At 35.4% G+C, this 24,162-nt stretch overlaps 1 long non-coding RNA gene across 1 annotated transcript; it reads left to right on the top strand.

Annotated features, from left to right (window-relative positions):
• The first annotated feature begins 762 nt into the window (after window positions 1–762).
• Window positions 763–24,043, top strand: LOC132001917 (uncharacterized). The gene is made up of 3 exons (XR_009399722.1): window positions 763–982; window positions 22,508–22,588; window positions 23,785–24,043. It is a non-coding gene; the product is annotated as an uncharacterized LOC132001917 (long non-coding RNA).
• The last annotated feature ends 119 nt before the right edge of the window (window positions 24,044–24,162 follow it).

Here is a 24,162-nt window from a genome sequence, read left to right on the forward strand (position 1 = left end):
GTAGCTACTGCAAAGAATAAGTTGTATCTCTATATATTGAAATAATGTATCACCAATATATTAAAGAAAAAAATAGTTACAGATTATTATGTACAGCGTGATCCCACTATTATTTTTTTTAAAGATTTTATTTATTTATTTGAGAGAGAGAAAAAGAAAGAGAGCAGGAGAAAGGGTGAAGGGAGGGGCAGGGATGGAGGGAGAGGGAGAAGCAACTCTTGCCTGAGCAGGGAGCCCAAGGCTAAACTCAGCTCCAGGACCCCGAGATTATGACCTGAGCAGAAGGCAGACACTTAACTGATTGAGCCCTCCAGGCATCCCTGATCCCACCATTAATAAAAAACAAAATGCACACTTCCAGATAGGTAAAGAGATGAAGGCAGAATGAGAGCAAGAGCAAAATAGAGAGAGATGGGTAAATCTAAGGAAAAAGCAGGGATTGCTATAATCATTTCTAAAGAGGGATAATTTCTGAGGATTGTGAAAGGTGAAATAAAATGGGGTCACTTACATCAAGGGCTTTTAAAATAGAGCTGAGAAGCCAGCAAGGCAACGGGCCCTATGCATGCACTCAGTGGGTAAAACCTTAACTCTTGAAGTGGGCCAACCACAAATATTCCAAGGACTCTACACTAGCACCTGAAACTTCCTACAGTACAGGACTTATGCTTACGGAGAGGCTTAGCAAACAATTAAATGGAACTGAAATTCCTTTTCTGCCACCAATACCAATTAAAATTCTTTGCAAACAAGGTATAAAAGCAGCTCCCTTTGTCTTTAGAAACCTCTGATTTTTATTCCTTAGTGGACACAATTTTGTTCCCAAGTGGGCTGCCACATAAATCTGTGTTTCCTAAATTGCAATTCTAAGACCCCAAAAAAATGCTTTTTTTTTTTTAAACTTTAGTTCTGCGTCTTTTCTCCGTGGACAGAATGAACTGGAGTTTGTGGGGAAGGCCTGCACTTCTTTATATCATGGAAAGTAAGTGTTATATTCATCTACATTTTTTTAAACTTACCTTACACTAAGCTTATACATTAAATAAATATTATCTAAGAAGTTTTCTTGGCAAAACCTAGGAAAGTAATGAAGATTATATGGTATATCTTCCACCCTGTTCATCTTTAAAGTAAATGGATTGTGATGTAGGTCATAATTTTGCATTTAATTGCCACTTATGCATGTTCTTGGCACTGGAATGAAAATGGACATAATGAAGAACAATTTTATATCTTCTGTATAAATAATTAGAAAGCATCTCTCTTGAGTTCATCTGCCATCAAAGTGGATGTAATGTTTCTATTTTAGGTATCGATTCTTTTATTTATTTATTTATTTATTTATTTATTTATTTTTTAAAGATTTTATTTATTTATTTGACAGAGAGAAATCACAAGTAGATAGAGAGGCAGGCAGAGAGAGAGAGAGGGAAGCAGGCTCCCTGCTGAGCAGAGAGCCTGATGCGGGCCTCAATCCCAGGACCCTGAGATCATGACCTGAGCCAAAGGCAGCGGCTTAACCCACTGAGCCACCCAGGCACCCAAGGTATCGATTCTAATAGTGTGAAAACCCATCTTGTTTATTCCCTCAGTGCCTGGGCTTGTGTTAGGCACACATAGGTTTAATAAAAGTTTATTGAACATCAGAATAATTGAATAACTATAAAAGTCAAATCAATTAAAAAAGCAAAGGGAGGTTTAATTCCCCTAAGGAGTTTTTTCTAAAACAAAATTTTACAGCCCAAGGGAAATATCCATTTTGGAGTTGAACTCTCTATGGCTGTAACTGCATGGGGTGTCATGATAAATATGTTTCCTTAAGGTTGCCTTTGTCTAACTGTTAGCAGCTCACCAGGTGGCTGCAACTGTGGAAAAATATTTAGTTCTTTAAACATTTCAGTCAATGCAGTAGTTATTTAAACAGTGACAAATAGCAAACATTTCTCCATAGTTTATAGCCTTTTTCTTAATAGGTTTTTCAGTGGGAGTGAGAGCTCCTATTTAGTCAACACTTAGTCAATGCTATTTTTCTAATTATCCTATATGACTAATATAAAATGTCTTAGCTTTTAATTAAGTTATCTTTTCACCACAGCATGACTATTTTTTTCAAAGGTAGTTTCCTATTTCTCAATATACTCAACTGTTCAAAAACAGTTTTTCCTTAGATTGTGTAGAATTTAGCCTACAGTATTGATTACCATGTTTGGGGCAAAACCTATATTAAAACAACCTTATCTTCTAAAGCTATCCAATTATATATTCTTAGTACCAGCAGAACTGAGCACATTTGTGCTTGCCAACCCTTTTTAACCTTTGCTTTCCTCACTCCTCCATTCTACAAATAATCCGAATCTCTACTTGTTAAAATCTACCCAGTCTGTAAAGTCCCGTCAAATGCCCCTTCTCATGGAACTTCATCATTGCTCTTTACTCAGAAGTATGTTTTCTGTGCTTTGAAAATTCATAATACTGCCTTGTGTTTATACTTGAATATGATTTTATATTTTGCAAATTGTTTTCATCTATTTATTTCTTTGAATTCCTTTATCATTTGATCTATTCAATAAGCATTAATCGAGGGCATTCTCTATGACATTTTTGAGTATTGAAGAAATAAAATCACAGTGAACATGAAGGTGCCTCTCTTTTTAAGTTTTACATCTTAGTGTATTCCAATTTATGTTAAAATTACTCTGGTCTTCCAATACTAGAATGAAAGTGTCTTTTTTGAGGAAGATACTTGATGATATTTATTCTTGGATACTTCTTTACTCATCATATTACTCTACATAATATGCATTACAATATCTGACTGTTAAATAGATAATTTACACTTACATAATTTTTTATCTTTTACCAAATACATTGGAATATATTATCTCTTTTAGCCTTATTATGGTTATATTAGGTATATATAATATAATGTAATATAATATACTTTATTTTAATGATCTTATTCAAATTCTAGAGTTCATTCATTTATACCTCAAAGTATTAGGAAGATTTCCTAAGATTTTTACATAGTGAAAACTATAAAACTCTGAAATTCAATAGTGCAGAAATCAGAAGCAGTATAGGCCAAATATCATGATCATCTTTTCTTTCTAAATAGAAAATGTAAGAAGCCTAAGGTAATCAAAATTGTTTGGAAAGAGTATCAATACTAAATAACGAGGCATGTTCAAAGTATTTATCACAAAGATGGTCATTGGAAATAGGAACTGTGGAGATAGATGTCTAGCATGATAAGGCACTCAGATACAACTATTTGACTTTGTAATTACAGAAAATAAAGAGTAGTAATAGTCAATCATTTATAAATAATAGTCAATCATTTATAAAGAGTAGTAATAGTCAATGATTATATTTAAAATCATTCAGTGATTGAAGAATACATCCACTGCAAAAATATAAAATTCAGTCATTGAGTTAGTTTACAGGTACCAGGAATCTACTATAGCTTCTTGAGTTAGAGAATAAGTCTCAGTCTTCAACCCCTAGCTCTTAAGACCTACACTATCTTGATACTTTTCTCAAAGGCTACAGTTTGCTTCTTTATCTCCTGACCCAATCCTTCCAACCTTCACACGACTACAAAAGTTGAAGTTCCTCAAAGTTTTGTGCCAAGCGTTTTATCTTCTGACTTATTTTTCTACAAAAGTAACTATGGTCACTCCCATAACTGTAAATAAAAGATGATATGTCCATACTTGCCAGCTACAAATTCTTGCATTGGCTCATTTTCTGAGCTATGGCCCATTTTGATAGGTAGGATGGACACATTAAGTCATAGAATGCCATTTAGGAAATTATAAGACTTTGTATTTTTTTCTTCAAGTAAAATAATGAAAGCAGAGGAATGATACGATATGGCTTGTGTTTTGAATCAGTCATTTTGGCTCCTTTGGTGAGAAGAGACTACATATGTGACCAAGGATGGAAGTATAGAGAGGGGTGGATTCAAGAAAGTGAATAGAGACCATTCTGTACTCTAGCCATTATCTAGGCAAGAGCTGATAGTTGATGATGACCAGGGTCGTAGTAGTAGAGGTGAAAGAAGTGAAATATCATAGGTTGAATAGACACGGCTTACTGATGGGGGCTTTACAAAAGGAGAGCTTTTGTTGTTGTTGTTGTTTTGTTTTGTTTTTTAAAGGTTTTATTTATTTATTTGACAGACAGAAATCACAAGTAGGCAGAAAAGAAGGCAGAGAGAGAGGAGGAAACAGGCTCTCTGCTGAGCAGAAAGCCAATTTGGGGCTGATCCCAGGACCCTGGGATCATGACGTGAGCTGAAGGCAGAGGCTTTAACCCACTGAGCCACCCAGGTGCCCCAAAAGGAGAGTTTTTAAGAATGAATCTAAAATTCTTGGTCTATTTATCTAGAAATTTGGAGCTGACATTTACTGAGATGAGAAATCTAGAAAAAGTAGCTGGCAGGGACAAAAATGGTGTTCCACTTTGAACTCCTTAAGTTTTACATGCATGTTAGATAGTAAAGAAAGAGGTGTCTCATAGACAGTTGGACATATGACTCTAGAGTTGAAGGGAGATGTTCAAAGTGGAGATACAGATTTGGGAGTAATCAGGTGGGTTTAAAAGCCATGAGATTCGATGAACTACCCTTTCAAGTGGTGGTAGACAAGAAAAGCAGATCTGAATTCTTTATAATTCAGCCCCTGACATCTCTCAGAACAATTCTAGATCAGATTATGATCATCATCTGAAAATCAGATCACAGTTCAGTATTTGAGTACATATTTGTCTCATATATCAGACTAGGAGCTCCTTGAGGGTAGAAAGCATACATTTATTTATTACTGCCCATATTGCTATACCTATTTCTTGAAAATATTAGATGCCCCATAGTCGTTGAGTTAAACTGAGTTGGAAAATGTTCCTATAGGAAATTCAGCTGGTGCACACTGAGGCATGGTTCATCCATGCCTCAGTTTTTGCAGTGTTAGCTGATAATTGTTCACATCTGCACTCTTCTTTGGAAGATTGTCCTTGGCTAAAGGGACCTACCTTTTAGGGAGATGCCAGGAGACTATGCCCCACTCCCTCCCAAGGGTCGCCAGTAGCCAGTGATTGGATGATGGCCCCCATAAATTACAAGTGGTGGAATTCATGTGCCAGAGCTCCCATTGAGATCAGATCTCCATATATTCCTCCCAAAACCACATCTTTGCATAGTTTCTTCCCCTACCCTATCACTCAGGTTTCCCTTTAGAGCCCTCCTTCTTGTGAATCACTTTCAAAGAGATTTCTGCCACAAACCCTAATTCTAAGTAGCTGAATCTAAGATAATAGCCACGGATGGAGATACCTTGACTCCCCAAAACATCTCTCTAAGTGAATTTGTCTATAATCCTTAAATTACCCAACCTTTGTAGTTTTGGGGTAGAATGGGGGAAGGGTTTCTACTCTGTATATCCTTCTCAGGTTTTTATATATATATATATATATATATATATATATATATATATGGGGCACTGAGTCATCATTTTTTCTCACCGTCTACTACCCTACTAAAATTCTATGCATTTTTCTTTTTTCTAAGGTAGGCAGCTACTCTTAGTTGAGTGTACAGACATATATACTATCTAAATTATAGCAAAAATGCTACTCAAAAGAGGTAAGGAAGATTTTGTAATATTTTAAAACTCTGAAAAAAATATTTTAAAACTCTGGTGTTTAAAAATTTAATGGGCTGTTTTAATAATATTTTAGTAGACAAAGCCAATATCCTATGCTTTAACCTCATGATTTCTTTTCAGGATTTATTCATTTATTTTAGTGGGGAAAGTGAGAGAGAGAGAATCCCAAGCAGACTTCCCACTGAGCATGGAGCCTGAATAGGAGCTTGATCTCAAGACCCTGAGATCCATAACCTCAGCTGAAATCATGAGTCAGTCCCTTAACTGACTGACCCAACCAGGTGTCCCTCAACCCCATGATTTCATCTTTAATTTTCTCCTAGTAAAGAATGGATCAATATGCTCTGTCCACCTGCCCATTTGTTCACATGTATGTGATACACAACATGTGCCTCAGACTACTTAGAGGGTCACAGAAAATATCAGGTCCAGGCCTCTCTTTTTGCGGAGGGGCCAAAAAGAGAGAAGAAGAGAAAATAAGAGAAGAAGAAGAAATAAGAGAGAGAGAAATGAAGAAGGGAATGAAAGGTCTGAGGAAGGGAGCCTGGCTGAGAATGAAAAGTGCCTAGAAAACTGACATCTGAGGAAACTGAGGCATGACAGCTAACTGGTAGACTGTAGGAAACTGCTTTCCTTCACCAAGGGAATTCCTCTTTGGTCAGGAATTTTAAGTACTGGAATGTATCTCCTTTGGCAATATTCACATAGCATAACTTGAATGATAAAAAAAAAAAAACTAGAAAAGAGGGCTCACATTGTTAAAAGACTGTGGAGATGGTGACTTAGTGAGGATGGAATATAAATGCTTTCATACTGTTAAAAGTTGGGTGTAAAGAAATACCTGACTGGCAAATCTAACAGTGTCAATGATTTTGCAGAGAGAGCTTGTCTGGCCCTGCCCCTTGCATGGCACCGTGCTGTGTGGGGCTGGTTGGAACAGGAAGCTCTTTTTCATTAGTATTTTTACTTTCTGCTCTGCTAATGTAAAGGTAAATCTATTTTTATCTTTTCAGCTATATCTATTGATATTCAATGACACACAGCTCACCTTTCAGCAGAACTAAAGATATTACTGTTCTCAAGATTATTGGTTTTCTTTCTTTCTTTTTTTTTCCCCATCTACACTGAACAACACTATCATCACAATAATCATATGCTATTTTAATGATGGTGTAAATTTATTGGCATTTTCTCCTTCAGGTGGGAGAACTCAAAGTGAAGCTCTCTGCCCGGAAGATAAAATAACAAGCTTTTCTCTCTATTGCTGTGCATGTTGGTATTCTGAAGGTGGCATGCTGAGAGAACCTGCCCTTTCCTAAAGCAAATGCTAGATGGTTCAGGAAAAGGTCCCAGGTCCTTAGAAATCTCAGATTCTTTAATAAGGGAGCTGAGGGATGTAAATAGAAGGCCACCAGCAGCCCCCTGGGAACACTGTTTCCTCATAGAGAACTAGTAGTTTGCACTGGGATTCTTTGGCTTCTTTTAACACTATGACACACTCATGTTTCCAAGAAAATATAACATGGCATTCTTCATAAAAATGCCCATTACTATTTCTGTGCAAAGTTTTGTTATGGGAACTCCTCTAGGAACTGTGATGACAATCGAGATTATAAAGAAGTGTTCAGAATGTTTTCTTTTATGATTCTGGGTGTTAGAATCACAGAAGGAGATAGATGGCACAGTCAAACTGAGTAATTTTAGAAGAACTTAATAGAGGTACTGTTTAAAAAAGTGTGTTTATAATCACAAAGTAGGGCTAGTGCAGTACTCTGATGATATAACAGTGGGACACCAAGAGGGAAAGTGTACTAGAACCTGCAGAAAGAGAGTTGTGAGGAGAGATCCACATGACCACCAAGGGTTTCAACCTACTCTAGAATATCTGCAGAGAGTGGGTCTACTCATTTCTCTCCATTCCTCTCCTCTCCAGCCAGTGTTCCTGCTTGGCCACATATGGCTAGTATCCAAGAGAGAAAAGAAGGAAAGTCATTGAGGTAGTTCTGATAGATCTACCTCCTTGATAGGGAGGAGGTCAGAGAGGGCAAGAGAGTAGATCTGAAAGGCCAAACAGAAGTTCACCAACACAGTCTAGTTTCCAGTTGAGTACCCAACCTACTACTGCTAAGCAACCTTTAAATTCATAGGAAAAGAGCATAGTGAGCTCAGGCTAACCTGCCATGTACACAGCTCCAGGACCTTTTACTGAATTCAATGGCTCTGCTACTGTTAGAGATAATGGTAGTCACTGTATATCTTCTAAGGTTGATATCTCTCACCTGTTTATTTTCAAATGTCCCCTACTGCCACTCTGCTACTACCTTCTACTTACTAAACAGCTCTTTAGAGTTGAAGAAGATGTATGGTTTTACTGGCTCTTACCATCATCGAGAATTTTTATGGGATTGTAGCCATAACTCCTCCTGGTCCCATCAATATGTGATTTCCCCAAGAGGTGGATTATTGTTTTTATTAGACCCTAACTTTAACATCTGTTCACTAGACTGAAAGTCGCATGAGGGAAGGATTAATATTAGATATATTTTTCACGTTTAACCTCTTCTCTCAGACAATAAGAAATAAGGAGTCAATAAACATTTAAAAAATAACAATGAATATGAAATTCTCACACTCCATTTTCTTCATCTTTAACAATGAGAAGAATTCACCCTAATAAAACATACGTGCATTTGTTCAAGTGTAGCCAAAACTCTTTTTCACCTCACATCAAGGTCTCTATAGTAACAAATATTTCTAAAAAAATAGAATTAGAGAAAATATTACATGCTGAGAACCTATTGTGAGGTACAATCCCAGGACAACAAGGGTGATGAAGGGAAGAAGATAAACCAAATAACGGATATGTAGTTCCAAATTATCCAAAGTTATGCTAGAAAGCATAGCCATGATACAGTCATTTAGAAAGTGTAGCCAAGGTTGTTCGGAGCCTTGGGGCCTTATAATAGTTGCCTAGGAAAAGAAAGGAGAAGAATTTATCTTCAGGCTTCTTGATTTTGTCCCCTTTTTTTCTTAGAGGCCCACAATTAATCACAGGCATATTAACTCTTCCACAAATTTCCCAGTTGTGTCAACTAGACACTTTAGAAAGCTGCTAGGGAAGTCAGGTCTCATGTCCTACAATATGATCCTTTATCTAAGTCCAGAGTGGTGTGGAAGCCATAGACTCTTTAGAGCTATTTATGTTTGGCCTCAGTTCTTTCACTGCTGAAGGTCTCATTGTGTAGGAGCCAAGGGAAGCCACAGTAGAAACTGACCTTCGTCTTGGGGGCCACTTTGCCACAAAGATGGCAGTGTTGGTAGATGGGGTAACATGCTTTTCTGTTGAGCAAGTGGCTCGTGGCCCAGAGATGAGTTCTTTATCAATTAACTGTAGAACAAAATCTGAGGAACATCATACATTGGGCCACTCAGATCTCCACACATACTCCATGGTATCTGGCTCTATAGTAAAATGAAAGGAATAGTTAAATTCTTTACTTCTTCCTGAATAGAGAGGAACAAGTCTAATCCTATACATAATAGAGGAAGTTACCAAATTTTAAAACCATTTGTAATCACAACCTTACAGTTCTTTCCTTGAAATTATCTTTTCCAAGATAGGCTACTTTCCCCTCCCTGCCATCCCGCCACCCAGATTCATTCATGCTATTCATTCTAGATCCATTCATTCTAATATCTATGTGTAAATTTGAACTATTTTTGAGCTAGAATAAGGATTAATCAACAAAATTAGTACTATTTTCTGAATAAGTTCCAAAGACGAGATATATTTTAATTTATCTTATTCTTGCAAGAGAAAAATAACAAATAATAGTACATCTCTGTCATTGGTGCTCCAATGACAAATGCTCTAAACAGAACGGTACTACTAAAGTTATCTTTGTTCGTTTCCCTACAGAATTCTTCCGAACTTACAGAAAAACTCAACACCAAACCTGGTAACAATTATACTAACAGCTGTGTCCGTGAAACATTTAGCTTCCTGAATGATAACATCATCAAGGAAATAAAAAGCAATTTTGAGATTCACCTCATTCCTAAAATTACTGACTTAATTTTTTTTTAAATTCCTTTTCTATAAGCTCATCAAAATGTTTTATTCCTTTTTAAAATTTTATGTATTGGTTTAGATTTACTTATTTTTTTTATTGTGTTATGTTCATCACCATACAGTACATCATTAGTTTTTGATGTAGTGTTCCATGATTCATTGTTTACATATAACACCCAAGGCGCCATGCAATCTGTGCCCTCCTTAATATCCATCACCGGGCCTGGTCATGGGTTGTTCTACTTTTTCAGCATATGTGGTGTACCATAAAAATTTTTCTGAAAAGAACAAGTATTCCTTTCTTTCTCTACCCTTTTACTGTACTCTGTCTTGAAACCACTTTAATTCAATCCAAATGGAGATAATTATAAAACTCCATTAAAACTGCTATTGCAATGTTGACCTGTGTCTTCACTGATGGTCTTACCTCATTTTACCTGGAAGTATCAGATGCAGGTAATGGAACTGATTGTTTCTTCCTTTTTAAAATATTTTCTTCACTTGACTTATAGAACACAACACATCCCTGGCTTTATATTTACTTCGGAAGCGCTTATGTTCAGTGTCATTGATAGTTCCTGCTCCCCTGACAACCTTCTATTAGAGTGTTTCATTTTTGTCAGCTCTTCTCTTTTCTCTTCACTCATATGCCCATGTTAACTCATTCAATCCCATTTTAAAAGAAAAAGTACTATTGATAGTCTGGTGACTCCAAAATTATATCCCTAGTCTAGACCTTTATCCTGAACTACATACCCATTATATCCAATTGCCTTCCCACATTTCCACTTCATATCTAAAAGGCATTTCACACTTTATCTTCCCCCCCAAAACAATTTTTTTTTTCTCTCCATCTAAAGCTTTCCTTCCACAGTTTCCTCAATAAATTCCATTGTTCCTTCAGGTGGATTGACTAAAAAAATAATAATCCTCTTTAATTCTTCTTTTCCTTCTAAACATAGTATTCAATTTATAGGCAAATATTTCCGTATTAACCATCAAACAATAACCTGAATAACCATTTTTTGATGCTACTATTGCCACTGTACTGATCCAGGGAACCATCCCATCTTCCTTGGACTACTCCACTGAGCTCATAATCTCGCCTCAATAAAGTACATCCTCTACACAGCAGTCCAGTGATCCTTTTAAACCCAAATCAGATTATGTTGCCCTCCTGCTCTCAATACTTCAATAGTTCCCATAATACTTAGAACAATTCCAAAGCCCCTAGCTACTCCTCAACCCATTGCTTTCCACATCCCTCACAATGCTCAGGACACATGGGCCTATTTACCCTTGTAGTTAGTGCATGACAGAGTAATTCCTCCTACACGGCTTCACTCTTGCCATCCACCTGAAAGTTTTTCTCTTTTATGGCCTTTTCCTCTCCTAACTAAAATATCAGTTTCTCAGATAGCCATTCCCTTAACATCATTATGCTCAGTGGCTTTCTCATTCCTTTTACTGCTTATTTGTCCTAATAGGTTAATATGCTTAAAAAAATTTATGATTACCTCACATTTAGTATTTTTAATGGTTTATTTTCTCTCTCTCACTGTGAGTTCTGAAAAGATCAACTGTTCCTGACACATAGAAGTGCTTGGTAAACATTTGTTAGATGGATAAATAACTTTCATTTGCTGAGTTCACTGATAGCATGGTACCCTAAGATACTGTTCAAAGAACTTGTTTTTGCTTGAATTATGTCTTATCAGAGCAAAGTGTCACCGAAGAAATCCTATTAGTCATTGCTATCATGGTGACCTTCCATTAAATCTCTTAAAAAAACAATAGTATGCCAAATTTCCTTTTAGGAAAAAGGTAGGAACTCCCCTTTTACTCATCCATATCATCCTTTATCAGAACAGAATACAGAAACATGACTTATGCCACCTACTTCTTTTCTAAGACATTGGCAAATAAGTAAAAGTTGAGTTTTTTCGTACTGCTCTTGTCTCACTAAATTTTCTAGACTATGCCTCTCTTCCAGGGTCTTTAACTGATATGGAAGAAATTTAATTGACTACATTTTGCATTTTAAACGTAATACATGACTATAGGATCAACCATAAATCAGCTTCTAACTAGAGGATTTTCTCATAGGTGTCCAAAATGTTTTCTTACTGAACATTTTAAGCACATAACTGAGCACATTTTAAACCTAGTGTTTTTGTCACACTTTATTAACACCCCATGGAAGTTCCAGAAAATACTCATTTTAGTCAAATATGTGTAAATCAATTCAAATCAATGCAGTAGAGAGCTTTATTTAGAGAAATGGTACAGTGAATCCCTTTTAAAAACATATTTTATTAAATGAATCATTACTCCCTCAAACGTCTTATTTTAAATTTCAGATTTTCATTTATTAGGTTTACTTATAGGTTCTCCTGCTTCTCTTATTTTAGCTAAGTTTCTTTAATATATAAGTTATATATATATATCTGTATATATATATACATATATATATAAGTTTTTGGCTTGAATCTTCTCTAAGAAATAAAGACATTTTTTACAGCTTGATAAGTATATCATCTTAAATTGACTCCATGACTGGCATATTTCTGTGACTGAATTCTCCTGAGGAATATTTCTTTGGTAACATTTGAACATCTTCTCAATCATCATTATCTGACCAAATGAAACCTCCCCAAAAAACTCATGTACTTTTAATTTTACTTTTATGTTTTATTATGGTAATGTTTAAGCATATGCAAAAGTAAACTAAAGTTTTCATCTATAACCTGTGGTTTCTTAACATTAGTGGTATTGACATTTTAAACTTAGTAATTCTTTATGTGTGGATGAGAGGGGAAAAGACTATCCTGTGTGTTTTAGCATGTTTAATAGGATCCTTGTTCTCTACATTTGATGGCAGTAGTACTTGCTTCCCAGTCATGACAATTAAAAATATCTCCAGACCTTGCCATATGTCCCCTCGGAGACAAAACCAACACCAGATAAAAACTGCTACAAAGCCCATTCACTCCCCCTACCTCCCACATACCATATTATTTGATCCATATATTCTGTCTTTTTATCTATCATCTATCCATCTGATAATGACTTTTTAAAGTAAAAAACACCATTGCCACACCTAAAAACCTGGAACAGTAATTCCTCCTTTATCATTATACAGCCAGCCCCTTTTTCAAATCCAATTATGTCATAAATGTCATATTTCTCTTTGTGTATTCTTCATATTCTTTGTCTCTTTATTCTCTTTCTCACGCTCCATATGGAGATATAATAGATGATGATAGAGACATAGATAGAAGATATATGTCTACACTACACACACATGCCACAAACAGAATACATACATGTATATAATACATGCATATACACCTATGTGTGTAAGTGTAAGTATGGGTGGGTGGATATAGTTCATTTAAATTATAGTACAAATAAGATAAACACAATTAATTTCAAGACTTCTTATAAAAGTATAATTGATATACAATATGCTCTTAGTTTCAGGCATATATCATAATGATTCAATATTTTTATACATTACAAAATAATCCCCACAATAGGTTCTATTTATCATCTGTCATCAAACATTATCATATTATTTACGATATTTCCTGTGCAGTGAATTATAATTTTAAGGTTTTAATTTTTTAGTTTTAATATGCATCATTCTCTTGGTTTTCCTGATAAATTATAAATTGAGGAAATTGCTCATTTTTATTTTTCCTGTAGAATTTCCTAAAGACTGGATTTGCTAATTGTATCTCTAATTCTATTACCTTTGGTATTTCCTGGCAGTTGAATATATGCTATGATCAGAATCAAGTTCAAAAAGTTTTTTTAAGATTTTATTCATTTATTTGAGAGAGAGAGCATGAAGAGGGAGAAAGGGAGAGGAAGATGCAGACTTCCCCCTGACAGGGAACCCAACACGCGGCTCCATACTGGGACCCTGGGATCATGACCAGGCCATAGGCAGTCACGTAACCAACTGAGCCACACAGGTACCCCTCAAGTTCAGAATTTTATGATAAGATGATTTTTCAGAGTTTGTGTCCCTCTAATACAAGGTACAGGATTCTTGAATGTTTCTCTTTATGGTATGTTAGGAGTTACTGATGTTTAATACCCAGATACTTTGGTTCTATGAGGAGGACAAAATGATGTATTCTTTTTATTATTATTTAAAGATTTTTTATTTATTTATTTGACAGAGAGAGATCACAAGTAGGCAGAGAGGCAGGCAGAGAGAGAGAAGGGAAGCAGGTCCCCTGCTGAGCAGAGAGCCCGATGTAGGACTCGATCCCAGGACCCTGAGATCGTGACCTGAGCCGAAGGCAGTGGCTTAACCCACTGAGCCACCCAGGTGCCCCGATGTATTCTTTTTAATATTCCTCCATCAACCTATTAGCTGGAAAACTTCTATAAACAGAGACTTCCCTCATCTGCTATTGAACTGCTCAGGAGTGGAGAATGTATAGAAAAGGCAGGATAAATAAACAAATTTTCTAATTTATTGACTAGTTTTCACAATAATAGCTAAACTCAGTAAAATATTCCAGTAGTGACAGATTAGGTTTTTAATGTTTTATATTATGCAAGCATAGATTTAAACATCCTTGATGCACTTTAATCTATTGTACTTATTACTGTTTTTTAATACTTAAGATTTTCCTTATTATCTCTAGTAGATTCTCTTTAAACTGATTCCTGAATACTTTTGACCTGATCCAAGAGCCTTTGAAAACTTCTTTAGTTTTTTTAGATTGCACATATAAGTGAGATTGTATGGTTTTGTCTTGTCTGTTTCTAATGTCTCAGCCACGTTTCCAAGGATAAAAGAGCATAAACTCTTATTGCAACTAAAATAACGGTTTGGTACCAATTCAATTTTTCTCATCTATGAAATGCATATGGTGTATAACATTTACACATCATTATTTACTTTAAAAAATCTCAAAATATCCTGATGAAAATTACTAGTTCTGTAAACCTGCCACTAATCTCTTTGAGCTCTTTTTTTGTCTCCAAAATGAGAATATTATGTTGAACTGTTTACCATATAATGTTGTTTAACCTGTTCAGTATATTTTATCATTCTATGTATCAGTTTATTTTCTAGCGCATGGACACAATAAATAATCTTACCTAGCATTATTCTCTTTTTTCTAATTGATCTCCATCTGTAAGGCAAACCTACCCCTTTCCTCTCAAAACTATATAAGGTATAATTATTCTAGTGGTGGACATCGTATTACCTGTCTGCCCCACGGCAATTTTTGTCTGAACACAGAAACAACAGGTCTATTAGATTACTATGGAAAGGATGAAAAGCTGCAGTATAAGGGAATGACACCTGATCATTTTTTTTCTCTCTTGTTACCAACATCACTTATTATCTTGTTTACTTTCCTTTTCTACTGCTGCGCACTGATAGTTTCAATGATTCTTTCATGATAACTTTCCAATCCCTCTTCCTGGTCAGTGTGCTGAATAATTCTTCCATTTAGCACCTACTCTTTTGGCTTTATTTCCATCTTCTAGAGAAATGAAAATTTATCTTGAACTCTAGCCCTCATCTGCCTGTCTGGATTATAAACCAGATGACTTGTCACAAGAATCTTTGGGGAGGAATGGAGTGGTTGTGATTTTTGAAGCTAAGATTATTATGCCAATTTAAATGGGTGAGACCATTTGCCCTGTATTCTTACTTATTCCATCAATAAGAGTACTTCGAATTTTTGCAGGCTGAGAAACACTCTCTGGTTGAGTGACACCTTTAGGAAAACCAATCTCTCAGTTCAGAGATTCCATTGCCAAGAAAGAAAGAAAGGGGGAAAAAAAAAAAACTTTTAAAAATAAAACAAACCTAATACCTCTCTTTATGGGAACTCAGCCCATGCCTTGTTCTCAGACATGCACAAGCTAAACATATTTAATTGCCTTTTCCTATGTCAAAAACCGCCTGTCCAGAGGGACGCAATATGAGAAGGAACATTTTACGCTGTATCTGTTCCTGGAGCAATGGTGCTTGTGTTTCCAGGGCTGTCAATTAAGCATATTTTTTCCCCAGCACATATTCATTAAGACACAGTTGCCAACTTCATTGCCACTGAATTTTTTATTATATATATTAGTTCTGGTTGAAGGACAATTTAGGAATGTTTTTATGGGGAATAAAGAAGACTTCTGGTTGGAAAATTTTTCTATCGTTTATTACATTATACTAGAAGGACAAAATGGCTTTGTGCCCCGAATGAACACTCTTATCTGCATTTAACTTAGTCTGATGCTGTGAATATCTTTTTGGCATAATGTTCTGTTAACACAGAAACTGTTCATAAACACATCCAATTGTATTTATTGCATTAATGATCTATTGGTAGCTATTAGACAATGGGGATGGGAATATGCAGCAAATGACCAAAGGGATTTTGTAACAAATGGAGATATAGATCCACTAAAAATGTCAATTAAAGTTCTCTGTCCCGGTGGTCATAGGGGTGGAAACAGAGAAAGCCAAAGACAGAGAAAAAGTGACTCCCACCCCCAAAAAACAAACAAACAAACAAAAAACACGAGAGAGAGAGAGAGAAAGAGAGAGAGAGAAACTTTACAAACACAATGGGTGTTGTATGAAGATATCTTAAAGTACAGCTGATAGTCCTCCAGTCCTGTCTCTTTGAACTCTGGCCTAGTCACAAGAGAGTAGAGGAAAAATATATTGCTCAGTGATGGATTGGGACCTAAGTTTGGCTACAAGACAGCATCCAATCTTAAACCAGTGAATAATGATGCCCACAAGTGATCATGTGCCAAAAATTACAGAGCATACACACAGGCTAAAATTCCCTGACTGGTGAATCACATGATCAACTCAGAATTTGTTAATTACTGTTTGATAGTGACCAAGAATTTCCACAAAGCACTGCAAAGAGCACAAGAAAGGCACAGCACTAGGACATTTGGTTTTTGACACTGTGTGAAAATTTCTGTAGCTACCAGGATGTTTTCTCCTCTCTCCTCTGAGTCATGCTGTGACAAAGCGGACTCCAAAACAGCTATAAGCGTGAAGGTGGTTCATTAGGGAGTGTTCTTGGCCCCAGTATGTGTGAAAGAGAAGGAAAGGAAGCAGCAGCGGGCAGAAAGAGGAATTCGGCTGTGATATAATATCCACAGACATCTCAGCTGACACTATAGTATGTTGTGAACATAGTGTGATGCTTGGTAGTTTATGGAGCTGGAGAGAGAGAGAGAGATGGCTGTTGATAATCCCAAACTGAGGTCATTTGATGTGAGCAGTGAAGGCCTTGCAACCTTGGATGAGGCAACTCTCTTCATCTGAGGCAGTGCCCTAAGGAGTCTGGCAGCTGTGGGGTTTAGTTCTGGACAGCACTTCAAGCAGATGGCGAAATCCCGGGCACTGCATCACATCTTAGGCAACAGTGGGAATGATGATAGTTTTCTCAAAGTGTTGTTGTGATAATTAAATTTAACCAACTGACTTCAGGGCATAGGGTATGGGCTCAGTAAATAATATTTAAATTCTTCTTTCTTCAAAACTCAAGCAGTAGTTTTGAAATCTTTTGATACATATAAAGATTTGTGGAAGGGATTTCTGCTATTTTATACTTCTAGCCTCTTGGAGTCAGAACAAAAACTTTGATTAATAATTTTTTCACCTGGGCGCCTGGGTGGCTCAGTGGGTTAAGCCGCTGCCTTCGGCTCAGGTCATGATCTCGGGGTCCTGGGATCGAGTCCCGCATCAGGCTGTCTGCTCAGCAGGAGCCTGCTTCCTCCTCTCTCTCTCTGCCTGCCTCTCTGCCTACTCGTGATCTCTGTCAAATAAATAAATAAAATCTTTAAAAAAAAAATAATAATAATTTTTTCACCTAATCTTTGAAACAACTGTAATGTAGGTATCCTGTGATTCCATTTTATAGGACTCTGAGGCTAAGATTAATTTAGAAATATTTACAAAAATTATTTGTACAAAATATTTGTAAAAAAATGGTTGCACAAATCAATTATAAAGAACCAAAGATTTTATATGATGGCTTGTTTTTTTCTATGCTTGAATGACAACAAGACTTATGATCAGAAGACCTAGATTAATGATGGGCCCTTCCCCTTGCAAGCTTTACGATTTTGGCACACTTGACATTTTTATTCTGATTCCTTATTTATAAGTATAACTTGCATTTCCAGGCTTTATGGGCCATGTTTATCAGGTGTGCCTTTTACTACAAGTGAGGTATGAAGAGAAACTTTAAAGGCAAAGTAAAGAAACAAAGGAAATGCATTCAGTGGTAAAAATGTTCAGATACTATCTGAAAATAGCATCCTATGCCCAGACCAAACAATGTCAGACATGAACTTCCAGAGAGAGGTAAGAAGGAATAGGAAAGAAATAGAACCTTTACATGCCCAGACATGAAACTTCCACTTGAAGTTGTAGACAATGATGGCCCAGTGAAGTTGAAATAGGAGAGTAGTTATATGAATGTTGAGTTTTAGGACTAACCCTCTAGAAGCAGGTGGATGGTAGAGAAGAAGAGAAAAACCTGCAGGTGGAAATTCTATTCAGAATCCGAGGTTAGAAGTACTGAGGGATTTAAAAGGGGAAAAAATATGATAGTGCATATAAAGAGAAGGGCTTAAGTTTAAGAAATATTAGAGATAAAATAAATATGAATTTAGTAAAACTCACCATTTATTGGTTTACTTAACAGAGTATTTTCTAGTATGCCATAACAATAACTTTATGAATCCCTGGAGATTACTACAAGGTTGGATAGAGAAAAATGTTTAAAATAATTTCTAACTGTTACTAATATTTTGAAGAAAACAAGAAGCAGGTATACATTAAACCCTTATTCTACTACTTTGTTGTCTTTTTTATCTGCCTTAAAAGAACCTCTATACGTCTCCATTTTTCCTCTTTGTTGACTTTCTCACTTACTTTGATATATTTTATCCAGAATTAATATGTGTATTAATTCTAGATTCAATTAACATGAGTATTAATTCTAGTTTCAAAGTAATGCCAGAGACTGAAAGAAATTAATCCCATAATTCTAAAGTTTAACTCAGTAAGATTTTAATATTTATTCACATAATAATCCAATGTGGGTATTCCTGGTTGATGAATGCATTCTACTTGGACTCTCCTCAGGATACTTCCACCCCTCTGGCTATATTCAGCTCTAGGCTCTCTGTTCTATGCACTCAGCTATAAACTGAGAAAATAATGGGAAGATTAGAAAAGGGAGGTTATTATAGGGTATGAAGGAAATAGCACATATCATTCCTATTCATACATCGTTAACTATCATCAGATACCCATACCAAAATGCAAATGAAGCTGAGGAAAGCATGTTAGATTTGTGGCAAAAATACAAGGAGATGGGTTTGATAAAAATTAATCTCTGAGATTTTTAGTCATGATAGATTAACCAGTCATGATAGATTAACCAGTGTCTTAATTAATTAGTACTTCAAATTCATTAACTAGAACCTCAACTATTCTTTGGCAGAGACCCTGGGGAGCATGGTAACAAGCAGGAGTTGGAATATCAAAGAAGTACAAAGATGATTTACCTGCTGATAACTGAATGGGAGTCAGAGTTTGGAATTTGAGTATGGGCAAGTTGGATTAAAGAAAAATCACTCTTTAGCAGATCTTTTTTTTTTTTTTTTTAAGATTTTATTTATTTCACAGACAGAGATAGGCAGAGAGGCAGGCAGAGAGGGAAGCAGGCTCCCTGCTGAGCAGAGAGCCTGATGTGGGGCCTGAGCTGAAGGCAGAGGCTTTAACCCACTGAGCCACCCAGGTGCCCCAGCAGATTTTAACACAATCCAGAAACTCTGCAATTTATCTTTATGATGCTCAGATCTGATCTCATTCATAGTCATAAAAGAAATGACAAAATGTAATCTGAAATCAAGGAAAGATGTCATCAGCAAAATGCAAATCAAAATTAGAATGAGATATTTGTCTCACACCTGCTCAAATAGTTATTAACAAAAAGACAATAGATATGTGTTGGCGAGGACTTGGAGAAAAGGAAGCTTTTAAACACTGTTGGCAGGTATGTAGATTGGTATAGCCATTATGAAAATACTATGGAGGTTCTTGAAAAAATATAACTAAAAATTTTAAAATATTTTCAACAGATATCTGCATTCGTATGATCACTGCAGTACTATTCACAATTGCTAAGGCATGAAAATGATGTGTCTAGTGACAGATAAAGAAAATATGTTATTTATGAAATGGAATATTATTCAACCACGAGAAAGAAAGAAATTCTGACACTTGGAAAAACATGGATGAACCTGGAGGATGTTATGCTAAAGAAATAAGCCAGACACAGAAAGACAAATACTGTATGATCTCACTTATATGTGAAATCTAAAAATGTTAAACTCAGAGCCAGAGAGTAGAATGGTGATTGCCAAGAGCTAGCGGAAGGGGAAATAAGAAGCTGATGGTCCAAGAGTACAAAATTTCAGTTATAAGATCATTAAGTTCTGGGGGAAATATTTGAAATGCTCATGACTGAAAACTCCCAAATTGATAAAAAAAAATAGCAAATAAATATCCAAAAAGCTGACTATCTCAGAAAGAAAACTTACTGAGCAAAGTTCAAGATGACTTTGAAGTTCATTTTGATTTTAGATTGTATATCAATAGTGTGTGCAATCAAAAATGTGTTCAACATTTTCTTGAAAAAGTTTTGTTTCATTTCAATCATGAAATTTCTTAATTTCATGTGCAGTTATATTATAATGTTTTGCTTGTACATAATTTTTTAAAGTTTACTTCTATGATATTCTTTATTTTATTTTATTTTTGAATATATAAAATACTGGTATGCTTCAAATATCAAAGACTGTCTGTTCCAACTCATTCTTCCTATGACAACAGTGACCTAGACTCTGCATCTCACAACACATGAATTTTTTAAAAAGCCAAGTTCTTCATATATTCAGAGAAAGAAGAGGCTAGAAATTCTATTTTAACCAAGACTGGTATTATTTTTATTAAAAAGACATGAGTAGGATAGTAAATGAGTATTTAAAATATAATAAAGCAATATTATAAATAACTCCATGTCCACAGATTTGGTAACCTAGATTAATGGACCAATTCCTTGAAAGACACCATCTACCAAAATTCACACATTAAAAAAAAAAAACCAAAAAACCCTACTGCTAACATCATACTTACTAGTGAGAAATTAGATGCTTTCTCACTAAGATGAAAAACAAAGCAAAATTGTCCTCTCTCACTGCTCTTATTCAAAATTGTACTGAAAGTCTTAATTAATGTAATAAAATAGAAATGTAAATAATAGGTAAACAGGGAAGGTAGGGAGAGATTTCTATAAAGGAAATCATAGTCAACAATAAGTCAATTGCTGATAAACAAAGTTGCAAGATATAAGAATAATATGTAAAAATCACCTGTTTTCTTATATACAAGGAGTAATCAGAATTATAAATTTAAAGCACAATACCATTTACATTAACACCCCAAAATTAAATATTGAAGTATAAACCTAACAAAATATGTACAAGACCTAGATGAGGAAAACGACGAAACTCTGATGAAAGAAATCAAAGAACTAAATAAGTGTAGAGATTTCCATGTACATGGATAGGACGACTCATTTCTAAGATGTCAGTCCCTCACAACTTGATCTGTATAAAAGATGCAGAATAACTAACAGTATTGAAGGAGTATAGTAAAAAAGACCAGGGGTTCAGATCAATGGGGAGGAAAAACAGGTGGAACACAGGAGATTTTTAGGGCAGAGAAACTATTTCATAGGATACTGTAATGGTGAATACGTGTTGGTTTATACTGAAGGTTTGTGTTCTCCAAAAATTGACATATTGAAATTTAATCTAATGTGATAGTATTTGGAGGTGGGCCTTTCAGGGATGATTAGGGCCTGAGGGTCATGAATGGGATTAGTGCCTTATAAATAAAAAGTCCCAGAGAGCTTCCTTACCCCTTCTGCTATGTGAGATTACAGCAAGAAGGCATCCACCTATGGATCAGGAAGAGGGTCTTGACCAGACACAAATGTACTAGCCCCTTGATTTTGGACTTCTCAGCCTCTAGAACTAAACTGTGGGAAATAAGTTTCCATTGAATGTAAGCCAACCTGTGTAGAGCAGCATGAGTGAATCAAGACACATGATTATGCATTTTTCAAAAATGTATAGAATGTACATGAAATGTATAACACAAACGGCAAACCCTTGTGTAAACTACCGACTTTTGTTAATAATAACATATCAATATTGCCTCAGTAATTGTAACAAATATACTACACTAATGCAAGATGTTAAGAAGGGGGGAAAACTGGGAGTAGGAAGAAGTGAGGAACTCTTTGGAAACTCAGTAATTTCCCCTCAATTCTGTAGACATAAGACTGCTAAAAAATAAAGCCTATAAATTAAAAAAATAGAATTTCTCATTTTTTAGGTATTTTAGACTTTTTGTGCTTCTGTAATGACTTTTTAAAGTTATAAAATGCTGGTCTCCCTTAGAAAAACTGAAAACACTGTTAGCACTGTTTTATACATGTTGCAAATTGTGTTTTTTGTTTCTTGTTTTTTGTTTTAGTTCTGAATGCTCCCACGTTTAATTCAGTAATGGGGGACTGGGCCTTCAGAGGATTCTTTTTTGTAAAAGGGATCCAGTATTGGTGAATACTGTGACTTTCTCCTAATAAATCCACTTCTTTATTCTATAAAAAAGAAGAATATTTTACTTCCACAGTTTGGTATATGGCCTGGAGATGGTTGGTCCGTCCATGTTTGTTCTCAGATGCTCTGAAGACTCCCTCACGGGATGGCTACAGTAGGTATATGAATGGAAATAGCCCACAGTACAAACACAATTGGCAATTCCTTCCTCATTTGCCATATTATAGCTGATTTTTACACACTGCCAAGATTTCTCAGGGCAGGCTAAAACGAAATATTTTGTCAATCATTCAGAAAATATTACAGGATGGTTTGGGGCATTGATCTCTTTCTCCTGCTGAGCTGTTGCTAAGTTGCCTTTTATGTTATTTTGCTAAATGATTTGTTCCCATCGATTCACTCATATTAGAAATATGAATATGATTTTTTGCTTCCTAATGATTGTTGAAAAATAAAAGAAAATAAATCACTATGTATAGAAAAAATAGATACATTCCCAGAGTCATAAGGTACTTGAAAATGGTGTGTTCCTTTGAAGAGACAAAATATGAATTTTCTTTAGCTACTGACCTGGAAGAAAAATTGGGGGATAGATAAGTAATTTCTCTTCTCCTTGAAAGCAAGATACCTAACACGATAGGAGTATGATTATATCCATACAATAAGAAGAACTATTGAAGTTATAATGATGATATTATCATTAGAATTTGTAAGACATATATTTTGTGACAAATAAATGTTCTACATGACTTATGTCACTTAAAATCTTATCACCTACCCTTGAAATAATATCCCATGATCTTACATATCAGATAGCCAAAGATTCACATGTTTATGGAAGCTGTCTGTGGTCATAGGCTAATAAGGAATGGAGTCAGGATTTGAAATCAAGCTGACTTCTTTTGAGATCAAGGATAGCAATATAAGATAAATGTGCTATACAGAGATAATATGCTATACAAAGATAGCACATTAGCTACAACAGATATATGAACAACCCATATGACTTACTATAAAGAAATAGTTTTAATGGCCCCTCTGTACTTACAGGGATACCTCAGGTGCTAACATTTGAGAAAGTTAGAGGTCTCTTTATTGCTATGAATTTCCTGTCAGAATAGTCTGATCCTTTGCCCAACAACTTCTATCCAAGTCCATGGCCCACTTGAAAAAATTCTGTTATGAGAAATAGTCTCCCTACTCATATTTCATGGGTTGATTTACACTTCTTTTGTGTATTTGCTCAAAATGAAAATAATTCAGTTCTTACCACTAAAGAAAACAAGATTTCATTTGGTTTATCAAAATAGGATATGGTCTTTACTTTTATTTTTATTTTTATTTTTTTAGGATTATAAGAATAATACAACTAGTAATAAAAGAAGATAGAAAAATACAAAGAGGAACAATGTGCTACTAATTCTATCAAATAGAAAATCATCATGAGTATTTCTATTTTTTGAGGCATTGTAAAGACACAATGTGGTCATACTAGTAAATAAAAATCATCCCCTCTGTTAAAAAAACAAAAATCTAGTTACACTTGAGCCTGAACTTTTAATGTGTAAGTATGTATGTTAAAATAATATACATGTTTATTAAAAAAACAAAAACAAAAACAGGATATGGTCAAAATGAGGGTTTCGGGGCTCCTGGGTGGCTCAATGGGTTAAACCTCTGTCTTCGGCTCAGGTCATGATCTCAGGATCCTGGGATTGAGCCCCACAT

The sequence above is a fragment of the Mustela nigripes genome, chromosome 14 (assembly GCF_022355385.1).
Source record: "Mustela nigripes isolate SB6536 chromosome 14, MUSNIG.SB6536, whole genome shotgun sequence".
In the NCBI taxonomy this organism is placed as follows: domain Eukaryota; kingdom Metazoa; phylum Chordata; class Mammalia; order Carnivora; family Mustelidae; genus Mustela; species Mustela nigripes.